Below are 12,899 nucleotides of genomic sequence, written 5' to 3' on the forward strand. Positions count from 1 at the left end.
GGAATCAAGGCAAGGTAGAACAGTTGCAGGCCCAGCCGCTACTTCACCCCAAGGAGGTGAGTCAGCAGATCAGCAACAACACGTGTAAGCTACGGAAGAGTTCTTGCTTCCCTTCTGCCCTCCGAATCTCCCGAGTGGCTCCCTTGTGGCGCACCCTAACATACAAGAAAGGGAATTATGGAAAACGTAGCTCCAATCAGCCAAGTGAACACATTACAAAGCCAAAAGAGTGATGATGTACTGCTGACGTACCAGGCTACTTTAAAAGAAAGCATGTCATCTGTTTTCTCATACTTATTAATTTTACTGGATTTAGTAGAGAAAAGTCTACATTCAATTCTGGGTATTGCATTTTTAAGAGAGCATTGGAGCAAAGGAAATGTGATCTGAGAGTGCACTCACGATGACCCTGTAAGGAAGGTTCTGGTAACTCATTTAGCCTAGAAAAGAGAAGGCTAAAAATGAAACCATGATAACAATCTTGAGATTGGAAGAGGTAATAGGTAGGTTTTGGTTTACCGCAGTGGATCAACAGTTAAAATGTCACAGTAAGGTAGATTTTTGGTTCAATTTAAAGTCTAAAAATCCCTCTAGACCGCAAACTCTACAGAGGTAGGGATTATTGTGTGTGTGTAAAATTTTTAATTTCCAGCGCTCAGTACATATCCAAGTATGTGTAAAGTGATCAAAAAATGATCAGTTAATGAATTGTTGGATTAATTGATCAATTAATTAATGGACAACAGAAGCAATTTTATAATAAAATAGAACTACTCAAAAAAAGATTAACACTACTTTTTAAGTTCAAAGCCCTGTTTATTTTAGAAATATTGGATAACACTGAGAATAATTAAGAAATACTACGTACCTGTAACCCCATCACCCACAGAAAACAGCCTTTAGTTAATATTTTGTCATAGTTTTGCAAAATTTTCTACATACATACTTATTTTTAGATACATAAGGAAATGCTTAAAGAAATAAAATTGAGATCATACGTAAAAATATATTGAACTACTTAACCTACAAAATGGGCTATATAGATATCTATAATTTGATTTTATTATGGCATGATCCATGTGCCATCTCTTCATAAGCATATGTTCTTTCAAGATTGTAAAAAAAAAAAAGAGAGAAAAGAAAAAAACAGCTAATGAGAAAATTGTAAAATATAAGCAATTTCCATAAGAGATTCAGAAAATTTCAGGTTGAAAAACTGCAATTTAATAAAGTCATAAAAAGAGCACAGTGACTTAAAATAGTTTATGCTTCCTTGGGCAGCTTGAATGTATCTATTGAATTGTAAAAACTAGGTGTAAGATAAATAAAAGTTTCCATTGTCTCTGGTAGTAATGTCTATTAATGCCAAATAAGATGATAAACCAAAATATGAGTTCGTTTCTTACCTACTTTCAGTTGCTTTAGTAGTCACCATTCTTTCAAATGTGACTAATTCTATTTCATAGACAAAAGCATTGAAGATACAAAATACTGGTCACTTAGGAATGCTTATGGTTTTGCACATAGGTTATCTGGCATCCTCTGATCATCTCACATATTATAACCAATGTTTGCATCATAGGTAGCCTGTGTCTCTAGCAGCCACCTATGGATATAGTGAGAATACCAACCAATTCTTGTAAAGCTCAAGGATTCTGAAATGTTTTCCATTTTTTATAAATTAGTTCCTTCCTTCCTATTCTACCCTTGATTTCCTCTTGCCAAATTTTGCCAATCAGGTGTAAGTATAGGCACGAAAAGGCCAATCCCATGATATCTGCCATGCTGACTTCTCATACTCACACAAACCATATTGTACTTAGCTCATAACCCAAGGCTGCTTCTGCCCAGTACCCCAAAAGTAAGTTATTACTTTATTGTTATTAAAATATAAGAGGCGATATCATTTTCAAAATATTTCCTTAACAGTAATTGATTTTCAAAATAATTTCATAATATTCTATGTATTATCAGCATATTGTTGTTGTGTGGTGTTCAGTCAATTCAGACGCACAGTGACCCTATAGTACAGAGTTGAACTGCCCCATGAGGTAATCTTTATGGAAGCAGGTCACCAGGTCCTTTCTCCTGCAAAGCTGCTTGTGGTTCCAACTGCCAACGTTTCCAGATAGCAGCCAAGATGAGTTAACCATTGTATCACCAAGGCTCCTTTATTATTGTTAAAAATAATTGAAACTCAGGAATTTGAACATAAGGTTTATTCTGAGCAGTTTTTCTATATGCACAGAGGGAGGCCATTGTGATTCCAAAAAAAGCAAATAGCTCAAAGAATTGGTCTTATAAAAAGAAGAAAACCAAAACCCATTGCCGTGAAGTCCTACTCATAGTGACCCTATAGAACAGAGTAGAACTATCCCATAGGGTTTCCAAGGAGCAGCTGGTGGGTTTGAACTGCTAATCTTTTGGTTAGCAGCCATAGCTCTTAACACAGTGCCCCCACAAAGAGAAAAGGAGGGAGAAATATAGTCTCCAATCTTAACATGATTGATTGAACCCTGCCTTCCCCCTTTGCTAAGGACACTGATACCAGTTTACTTCTGCCCTAAAGACTTCTGCCCTGGCTACTAATAATTTGGCCCTCCACCCACCTGCAGCCAAGAGACTTTTTGAGATTTAAATTAGGAGGTAATGGTTTGACAACTATCCTGTTGTAGCAGGATAAGACAAATTTACATTGCTATAGAGCAGTTTCTGGCAGGCTTTTGCAGTTTGGGTCAGTTTTTTTTTTTTTTTCCTGGAATCAATGCAAATTTTATTTTTTGAACATTTTGTTATGCTTTAGGTAAAGGTTTACAGAGCAAATTGGTTTCCCAATCAATAACTTATATACAAACTGTTCCATGACATTGGTTGCAATCCCCCCTCTCCCCATTACCACCCTGAGTTCCCTACTTCCATTCCTCCGGGTTTCCCACCCCTTCCTGTTTTCTCATCTTTGCTTTTGTGTAGATGTTGCCCTTTTGGTCTCATATAGATGATTGTTTTAAGGAGCACTTTCCTCATGGTGCTGTTGCTTATTTTATAGGCTTGTCTGTTATTTGGGTGAAAGGTTATCTCTGGGGGTGGTTTCAGTTCCAAGTTAGAAGGGTGTCTTGGGGGTTCTTCCAGCCTCTATAGGACCAGTAAGTCTGGTCTAGTTTATAAATTCGAGTTTTTTTCTACAGTTTTTTCCCACTCTAACCGGGACCTTTTATTGTGATCCTGGCCAAAGTGGTTAGTAGTGGTAGCTGGGCACTGTTATAGGGCAGGGCTTCCCAGCTCGGGACTAAGCCCTGCTTAGGCTCTTAACCTCTTCTGACCAAGAATGACCAGAAGAGGCTCAGAAGTTCCACAGGAACAAAGGTTTATTAGGGACAGAAAGAAAGTAAAAAGGCTTGCAAGGCAGAGATGGAGAGGGGTTTCCACCTACGCTAGCCTCCAGTCTCTCTTCGACGAAGAATTTCCTAGGGTTTATAAAGGTTTTCCTCATTTATTAGATGAGTGGAGATTTCCAGGAGAAGGGGAGGCATTATGAAAATCAAATACACACGCAGTTGGAATTCAAGATGGATTTCCTCGCAGGGGTTGTTGGAACTAAGATGGAGTCTGTCGAGAGGACTGCTGGGGTGTCAAACAGGACTTATTCTGGGATGTTGCACATGCGTGATGTCTCTGGATCCTGGTTCGAGTCCCAGCAAGGGATCTTTGTTCATGATTATCTTACGTGGGCGATCATTCATAGGATACCTTGATTGTTACTACACATGCTCTGCACCTGGTGGGAGACTTGAAAAACAACTCATGAGGGTTATCAGTAATTTATAGCTGGTCAAGCATGTACGGATAGGAAATATGGCCCTTATCTTATCTAAGCACCTCGTTTGTTAGTCACAAGTAGTCCTCGAGTATCAGCAGTAAAAGTTATATGGTGGTCTGCGTTTAGATTCCAAGAATACTGAATCAGAGGTTACTTAATTATAGCTAATCAAGCACACAGGGCCTTGGAATGTAGCCCTTTATCTTGTCTGAGCACCTAGTTTGTTAATCACAAGTAGTTCTCAGGTGCTAGGAGTAAAAGTAATATGGTGGTCTGCACTTAGGTTTAAATTCCAAGAATACTGAGGCAAAGGCCTTTTAATGATAGCCAGCCTGATCTCTTGCCCTTCTCACTATCTAGTTCTTCTGGTCTCAGGCTAGTGGAGGCTGTGGTTCCTGTGGTTCATCAGTCCTTTTGACTAATTGCTTCCTTGAGTCTTTGGTTTTCTTCATTCTCCTTTGCATCAGCTGGAAAGAGACCAATAGTTCTATCTTAGATATCTGCTTGCAAGCTTTTAAGACCCCAGATGCTACTCATCAAAGTAAGATGTAGAATGCTGTCTTTATGAACTGTTATGCCAATTGACCTAAATGTCCCCCAAGACTACGATCCTTAACCTTCAAGACCAGTAACTCAGTTCCATGAGATTTTTGGTTATGTCTAAGACCGATAAGCCACATCATGATATCCAACTTTCTATATTTTGCCAAAATAATGGATAAAGTCATATTTCACTGTTGATTTAATTTGCATATTTTTGTTTACAAGGTAAGTTGAACAACTTTCCACAGAGTTATTGGCCATTCAGTTTTCCCTTTATGGAAATTGCCTATTATTCTTCTTTGGTCTTTTTTTTTTTTTTTTTTTACTGAATTTCTTGTCTTTTCACATTGACTTTCAGGAAGTCCTTGCGTATTCTAGATGCCAACCCCTTGTTTGTCCCACACATTGCAAATATCTTCTCCGAGTTTGTCAATCATTTATTAATTTTATCTCTGAGTTTTCTTCATGAAGAAAAATCTTTAATTTTAACATAATTAAATGCTTCCTTTATTTCTCTCTCTCTGTCTCGCTCCCCCCACCCCACCTCTGTATCTCTTTTAATGGTTTGTCCTCTTATATTCTAGAAAACTTTCTATTTCTTCAAGGTAGCAAATGTATTCTCCTGAATTTTTGTTTGTTTTTACATTTTACTTTTCACTTTGATCTTTTATACATCCGGTATGTCTTTATTTATGATATAAGGTATGGATCCAACTTAATTTTTTCATATCAGTTTCCCAGTGCCCTCTACTAAACAATCTATCTTTTCCCCACTTATTTATATGTCAATTTTAGCATGTTTCAAATGCATATGTGTATATGCACTGGGTATATGTATTGAGTGTGTATTTCTGAGATTACCACTATGTTCCTTAGTCTTTCTGTTTGTAATGAATACCACATTAGTTTCATTATTAATATGGCTTTGTGCTATGTCTGATGTCTTACATACAGAATGTGTCCCCATTTTTTGCTGTTCTTTAAATAAAATGAGTAAAGTATTCACAGACCTTTATTCTTCCGTATATATTCTAAATTCAGTTGCTAAGTTCTGTAAAAGGCTCCTTAAAAGAGCCTGCTTGAATTTTGATTGAAAATAAGATAGCATCTCCTTGAAAATATTGACCATGCATATTTCAAATTCTTATTCTGTCTGGTCCATTAATCCCACTGACTGTAGGTTTTGGTTTGTTGCCTTTCCTTTATAACACTGGCACTATTCTTCATCTCCTCATTATTTTCCTGTGCAGTGCTATAGGGGCATTAGCTACCTTGCTAAGTAATATGTGCTCAGGGGGAGGAATTCAAATCCAGGCCCTAGTTTGTGCCCCACCTGGTGAATATAGAAATGGGGGCAATGCAGACAGCCTCTGGTTAAACAATCAAGATTCAACCCTTCCCTTTTTGTTTGCACCATTCCTTCATCACCGGTGTGGCTGGAGGACAAGCTGTGGACCTTGTCTTCCTGCCCCCGTGTCATCCAGCCTCAACCAAATTACTCCAGCAGTGCCCTGATGTTACTGCTGTTTGCTAAGCCAATGCAGTTACTCTTCCATTTGGGGCTCAGCCTCTCCCTTACACTGTTAATAGTGGTACCAGTAGGTTCTGTTTATTAGTTCAAGTTATTCAGAAAACATGATAATTTGCAGCATCGAAAGAACAAAAACAAATTTTTAGGTTTGTTTCCCAAGATGTGTTTATGAAACCACCTGGGAAATCCCTGGCTTATCAAGCAATGCAGTAGAATTAAGTTAGGAAATTTATCACCAAATCATGCCAAAAGAAACATCTTGTTCTCTCTCATAGCTCAGAAAGTGATTCTATACACTGTTGTTTGTAATAAAGTACACACATTTATAAAAAAAGTTGTCATCATGGGAGAAGTACAGTGCAGACTTGAAATTCTAATCATCTGGATTTGAATCCTGTGCTACCATTTACCTACTGAATAATTTTGTACTAATCATTTAACCTCAGTTTCCTCATCTATACAATAGAGACACTGATAGTATTTACCTCGTAGAGTTGTTGTGAAATTAAATGAGTTAATATTTATAAAGTTCTTAGAACTGTGTCTGACTCATAGTAGGTACCTCATAAATGTTAACAACTATTCTTGTCATGGTTGTTTCCAGAGGTTCCAGGACCTTGAAATTTCTGATTCCAGAAACCCACTAACTACTGTTAAGGACCTTTTTTTCCCTATTTTCTGCCCTCTAGTGGTAATTTCAAGTATGACTTCATTGATTTTATGCGAAATTCTTGAATAATAACCCATTTTGGGTATTAACCTGGGAAACCCTGGTGGTGTAGTCGTTAAGTGATAGGGCTGTTAACCAAGAAACCAGCAGTTCGAATCTACCAGGCGCTCCTTGGAAACTCTATGCAGCAGTTCTACTCTGTCCTATAGGGTTGCTGTGAGTCAGAATCGACTCCATGGCACTGGGTTTTTTTGGTTTTGGTGTTAACTTAGTACTATTAAGTTCAAATTGTTTTTTGTTTCCTTTTAAGTTTGTTCTTATAAATTTATGGTCACAAGCAATTTGCAACATATCTTCATGGATTTATTAAGGAATAGTTTGGGAATTGTTTTGCAGAAGTAATTTTCTCTTCAATGTCATTCATTTCACTGAGAACAGCTCTAAAGCAATCCTTTCTTCTCTAGAAACAAGAACTCTTCTTTACTTTTACCTGACCTTACCTATGAGCTCTCACCCCACTTTAAGGCCTATGAAAATTACAAACCATTTTTACATGAAAATTATTACTTCCCTTCCTCCTGAAAAGTAGCATTCACCTCCAAGAAGAACAATCTTCTTAAGACAGAAAGGTAGGGTAGCCATTGAAAGATTTAATCAAAGAATGATTAAAAAATGATTACTTAAATCTATTCATTGCTGTAGGAAATCATTCATCTTCCTGTTCTCTTACCATACCCCCATTCCCAATATGCTTATTAAAAAAACCCAAAAAAACCAAACCCATTGCCATTGAGTCGACTCCAACTCATAGTGACTGTATAGGACAGAGTAGAACTGCCCCATAGGGTTTCCAGGGAGCTCCTGGTAGATGTGAGCTGCCGACCTTTTGGTAAGCAGCTGAACTCTTAATCACTATGCCACTCTGAATTTAGACATAAAACAATGTTTTGATTGTTCTATGATGAAGAGAGAAATTGTCAGTGTAAACAACCACCAACCAGCCCCTCCACATTCCCCTTTCCTCAGTATCAGAAAGATGAATAATAGCAAAGACCTAACTGGAATTTTGTGTGTGTGTGTGTGCTTTAGGTGAAGGTTTACAGAGCAAATTAGTTTCTCATTAAACAATTAATATACACTTTGTTTTGTGACATTGGTTGCCAACCCCAAGACATGTCACCACTCTCTTCTTCCTGACCTTGGGTTCTCCGTTTCCACTCATCCATCTTTCCTGTCCCCTCCTGCCTTCTTGTCCTTGATCCTGGGCTGGTGCGCCCATTTAGTCTCATATACATGGTTGAGCCACTTGTACTATTGTTTGTTTTATGGACCTGTCTAATCTTTGGCTGAAGGGTGAACCTCAGGAGTGACTTCAGTGCTGAGTTAAAAGGGTACCTGGGGGCCATACTCTTGGGGTTCCTCCAGTCTCTGTCAGACCAGTAGGTCTGGTCTTTTTCTGTGAGTTAGAATTTTCATCTACATTTTTCTCCAGCTCTGTCTGGGACCCTCTATTGTGATGATTGTCAGAACAGTCAGTGGGGGTAGCCAGGCACCATCTAGTTGTGCTGGATTCAGGTTGGTAGAGGCTGTGGTAGTTGTGGTCCATTAGTCCTTTGGACTAATATTTCTCACGTGTCTTTGGTTTTCTTCGTTCTCCCTTCCTCCAGACGAGATGGGACCAGTAAACGTATCTTAGATGGCCACTCACATGCTTTTAAGATGTCAGACACTACTCACCAAAGTAGGATATAGAAAACATTTTCCTTATAAACTATATTATGCCAATTGAGCTAGATGTCCCCTGAGGCCATGGTCCCAAGCCCTCAGCCCACTAACTGGAATTCTTAGAGCAGATTTTTGGTGCCTCAGGAACAGACTCCTCATGTTGTTGTTGTTAGTTGCCATCAGGTCAATTCCAACTCATTGAGACTCCATGTGCTACAGAGCAGAACTTCTCCATAGGGTTTTCTTGGCTGTAATCTTAACAGAAGGAGATTGCCAGGTCTTTTCTTCTGAGGTACTGATGGGTGTGTTCAAACTGGCAACCTTTAGTAGTCTAGCACAAACTGTTTTCACCACCTGATACATATGAAAACAATATATGAATCTAAGTTATAAGTAATGATAATGACAAAGAACTCAAATAGAAAAAAGTCTTAGCAAATAAATCAAGGATTGGAGGGATTGCTAGGTATATGCTGTTTGAGATAATATTGCCAGAACTACATGTTGAAATGTTCTGTGAGCCTACCTAACCAGATTTTTAAACTTTGGCAATGAAGTTCAAAATTTTCATCACAGCTAATACCCCAGCAGTATTAAGTCAGTAATCGTAATTAGGCTTGAGGTTTACAGGAGATAGAATGAAGAGAAAATAAATAGAGGAATAAATAAAAATGAAGAAGAGGTTAGATGGGAATAAATATGACTTAGATTTACGCCCAGTTTTGCTTACAAATTACAGTGACTCAAGAAATGTTATATAGTCCATATGAGATTTCCTGTAAGCATGCATGCTGGTCAATCATATTTACTAGAGATGAATATTCAGTAATGTACCCATTCAATATCTTACCTAACACTTAGGAACTGATCAAAAAATAAATGAATAAAAAAGGTGTAAAATATTTGTACATTTTTTTTTTTTTACATATTTTACACCGGAGCTGTTCATATAGAGTTTTAAAATACCTTCTTGGACCATACAACTTCGGCATATAAATATATCATATAGAGGGCTATATTAAACTGCAAGAAATTAATTGAGTTATCTGTAAGACCTTGCACCTTATATTTATAAACCATGAAATGGAGCCAGAAAGGGGAATTGAAGATGAACTATACTTAGTAATAAACTACAAGATTTAGTGAGTGGATCAAGTATTCAAAATATGAACTTGAACCATGTAATTTATCCATGCATTATTTTGCCCTTGATCAGGATAAAGCAATAAATATGTGAGAAGAAAAGGACTTCTGGGCTTAACAAGTCTGTTCTGTTTGACTGATAGCATTTACTTCATGCTCCCTAAAACTTCCTGTAAGTATTTCTTCTTTGAATTTGGAGTGGAAAAACGCTTACCATAAAGAAAGTTTTATTACCTTCCCTTCTCTGGGTTAGTGAAATAACTAAGACATGTCCTTCTGATGTCAGAAAATTTGACAGCATTACTTGGTAGATTGTAATCACTGCCTTAGAGTGGGAAAGAAAAGAGTAGAATAAAGAGAGAGGTTGCTTACTTGCTTCAGAACAGAGTTACTAGGGTAACGTTAAGAATGGACAGCCATGACCATTCAGGGATATACATAAACTTGACACATAAGCAGCTGTTATTGGACACCAACATCTGGAATTAGAAATCAGAAATCAAATATCTTGGTATCAATTCATATCAACTTTCTCTAAATTTCAAATTCTACATAAATAATTAGGGTAAGCTAATATAATTGTGTTAAATTTATATTATATAGTAAAGCTTATTTGATACACTTAATTTACTTTAAATCCAACAGGTGGAAGAGTTAAGCAAAGGCAAAAAACAAAACAAAACAAGAAAACCATGAAGTTTAAATAATTGGAGAGAACTCAAGTGGGCAAATCTAGTTAAAATAGGCTTTGCTGTACAAAAGGACAGTATGGTGGACAACCTACTTAAAAATAGTGTGTAAGTACTTTGGTGGAGTCAAGAATAGAGTTCTTCAGAGAACTTGTCTTGAGGAGTCGGGAAAGATTTACCAATGGAGATGCCCTCTCAGATGAGTCCTAGAGGATACGTGGGGGTTAGACAGGGGATGAGTTGAGAAAAGATGTTCCACACAGAGGGCAGAGCATGTGTAAATGCCAGGAAATAAGAGAAAGAATCCACAAACACGAGTGAATGAGTAGATTTAAGTAGCTAAAAGTAAATATGGCTGGAGATTAGAGTGGTGGGGGTATGAAAGAGACTGTCCCCCCCTCCCCAAAAACACCAAACCCATTGCCATCCAGTGGATTCCAATTTGTAGTGACCCTATAAGACAAAGTAGAACTGCCCCCATAGGGTTTCCAAGGAGCGCCTGGTGGATTCCAACTGCCGACCTTTTGGTTAGCAGCCATAGTTCTTAACCACTACACCACCAGGATTTCAAGAGAGTGATGAATAAATCCAAGATGAAGGACAAAAACTTGGGCCAGAGCCTAAAATGTGGCCTAGGGTATGCAAAAGAGTTCATGCTTTATCACAAGGGAATGGGAAAGTATCAGGCTTTGTTTTGAAAAATGGATAGGAATAAACAAGACAGGATAAGAACAGAAACGAATCTATTCAAAAGTTATTAGGAGGCAAAATAGAAGGAACTGAAAATTACTTCGATGTGTGCTGCAAGAGAGGAAGAGGAGACGTGAAAGATGAAATTCTTATTTGGACCATGGACAGCTCAGTGAGTGGTGCTGCCCTGCCCCTCAGATAGGAAACAACAGAGAGAGGTGGTCTCTTGGAAGAAGGGCATATGTTCACTGAGTGAAAATCCCCTCCGCCCTAATTTATTGGTAACTTAAATCTCTGTTCTAATTGAATAAAACCATACCACACTAAGATCTTACTATATGCAAGGCTTGGTCACTTAATTTACCAGAGAACCCATTGCCGTCGAGATGATTCCAACTCGTAGCAACCTTATAGGACAGAGTAGAACTGCCCCATGGTGTTTCCAAGGAGTGCCTGGTGGATTTGAACAGCAACGTTTTGGTTAGCAGTCATAGTTCTTAACCACTACGCCACCAGGGTTCCGATTTACCACAGGCCAAGAAGTAAAATATAAATCACAGTACAGACTATAGTTATTACGTCTACATTTCCACAACAGAGAACCGAGACAATAAAAGGAGGGAGGGGCTATAGAGAATAGAAACCAAAACGAGCAAGAAATAAAACAGAGACAAAAGAAATAAATTCTGTGAACAGAAAAGAAGATAAAGATGTCTAAAAGTAGGGTAATCAACAAGATAAAATATATAAATATTTAGAAAGTGGAAAATGAACAGAAATTTTTTATTAATCTACATTTTGAAAAGATACATAAAAAAGCCAGTAGGAAATACCAGACCTCAAAAATCTAACCACCAGACACATACGTACGTGTGGTTGTTAATTTAATTTTTAAAACATGTTATGCTTTTCTCTCTGTACTTTAATTGCATTTTTCAGTCATTTACATTTTTAATGTGTTTTACCTGTTTCATAATTCTGAAATGGGAAGAGTCTTCACTTTTTCCACCCAGGTAATAATTCATGCTATGAAACCTGTAAATTTATACAAAAGAAGAGCAATGAGGAACTTCTAAAGTTTTCTGCTTTCCTCTTCTCTGCTCCGGAAACCACACAGTTTCAAAACAATTTTTTTTTAACTACAAAAGTGTCTAAGTTCTCTAATAAACATTTGACATTGTAATCGTTGAAAATTAGTGCAATGTAAAACATCATATATTTAAAAACTAACAGTTGTTGTTCTATCCTTAATAAGATTCTATATGATCAAATAAACAAACATACCAGTAAATTAGTTGCTGTCTAGTCGATTCCAACTCATGACAACCTCATGTGTATCAGAGTAGAGCTGTGCTCCATAGGGTTTTCGGTAGCAAATATTTTGAAAGCAGGTCACCAGGCCTTTCTTCCAAGTTGCCTCTGGGTGGACAAGAACTTCCAACCTCCAAAGGCAACTGGTTTTGCGTCTGAAAAAGACTTTGATACGCAACATCCTAAGGGACCCCGCTGGAGCAAATGTGACTTTAATTTGTTTCCTTTGGCTTCTCAAGCTAACAAAACCATGTCATAAGCATTCAGAGGAAAGAGACAGAGTGATACAAAAACCTACCCATTGGCAAATATTTACTGCATACCTATCGTGTCCTCACTGTTGTGGTAGGTGCTCTGGAAATCCCTAATGGAGGACTACCTTCCAAGGTCTGGTAATCTGGCTATAAACTAACCCACGAGGTATGGCTTGATGATACTTGCAGCAAGAGGTCAGAGCAGGAGTCGTGGCAGGGGATGAAAAGTTTAGCTGGGCAGTTGGATAGGATTTAAACGGGCGAAGTGAACAGACAGGATGAACAGAGGTAATGAAGACAGGGATGAGCACAACATGCTAGCACAGGGAGTTTAGTTTACCTGGAACAGAGTATGCCCATGAGAAGAGTGATAGGAATATGTTTAGATAGGTGTGTGATGGTCAATTTATGAGAAGACTTGAAACTTAATAGTCTCCAACTCTATTTGTATGGTGCTTTAAATTTTCTTTTTTTTTTTTAATTTTAAAACTACTTTAACGTATTTATCTTTTTTGATCCCTTTAAT

The 12,899-nt window shown here is 37.7% G+C and overlaps 1 long non-coding RNA gene across 1 annotated transcript; it reads right to left on the reverse strand.

Moving 5' to 3' along the window:
- Window positions 1-4,649: 4,649 nt before the first annotated feature.
- Window positions 4,650-12,851, reverse strand: LOC111749959 (uncharacterized). Its single transcript, XR_010318468.1, has 4 exons — window positions 12,093-12,851; window positions 11,774-11,843; window positions 9,802-9,908; window positions 4,650-8,640 (listed from the first exon to the last, which is right to left on the reverse strand). It is a non-coding gene; the product is annotated as an uncharacterized LOC111749959 (long non-coding RNA).
- Between the last annotated feature and the right edge of the window lie 48 nt (window positions 12,852-12,899).

This window comes from Loxodonta africana, chromosome 2, assembly GCF_030014295.1.
Source record: "Loxodonta africana isolate mLoxAfr1 chromosome 2, mLoxAfr1.hap2, whole genome shotgun sequence".
NCBI classification, from domain to species: Eukaryota; Metazoa; Chordata; class Mammalia; order Proboscidea; family Elephantidae; genus Loxodonta; species Loxodonta africana.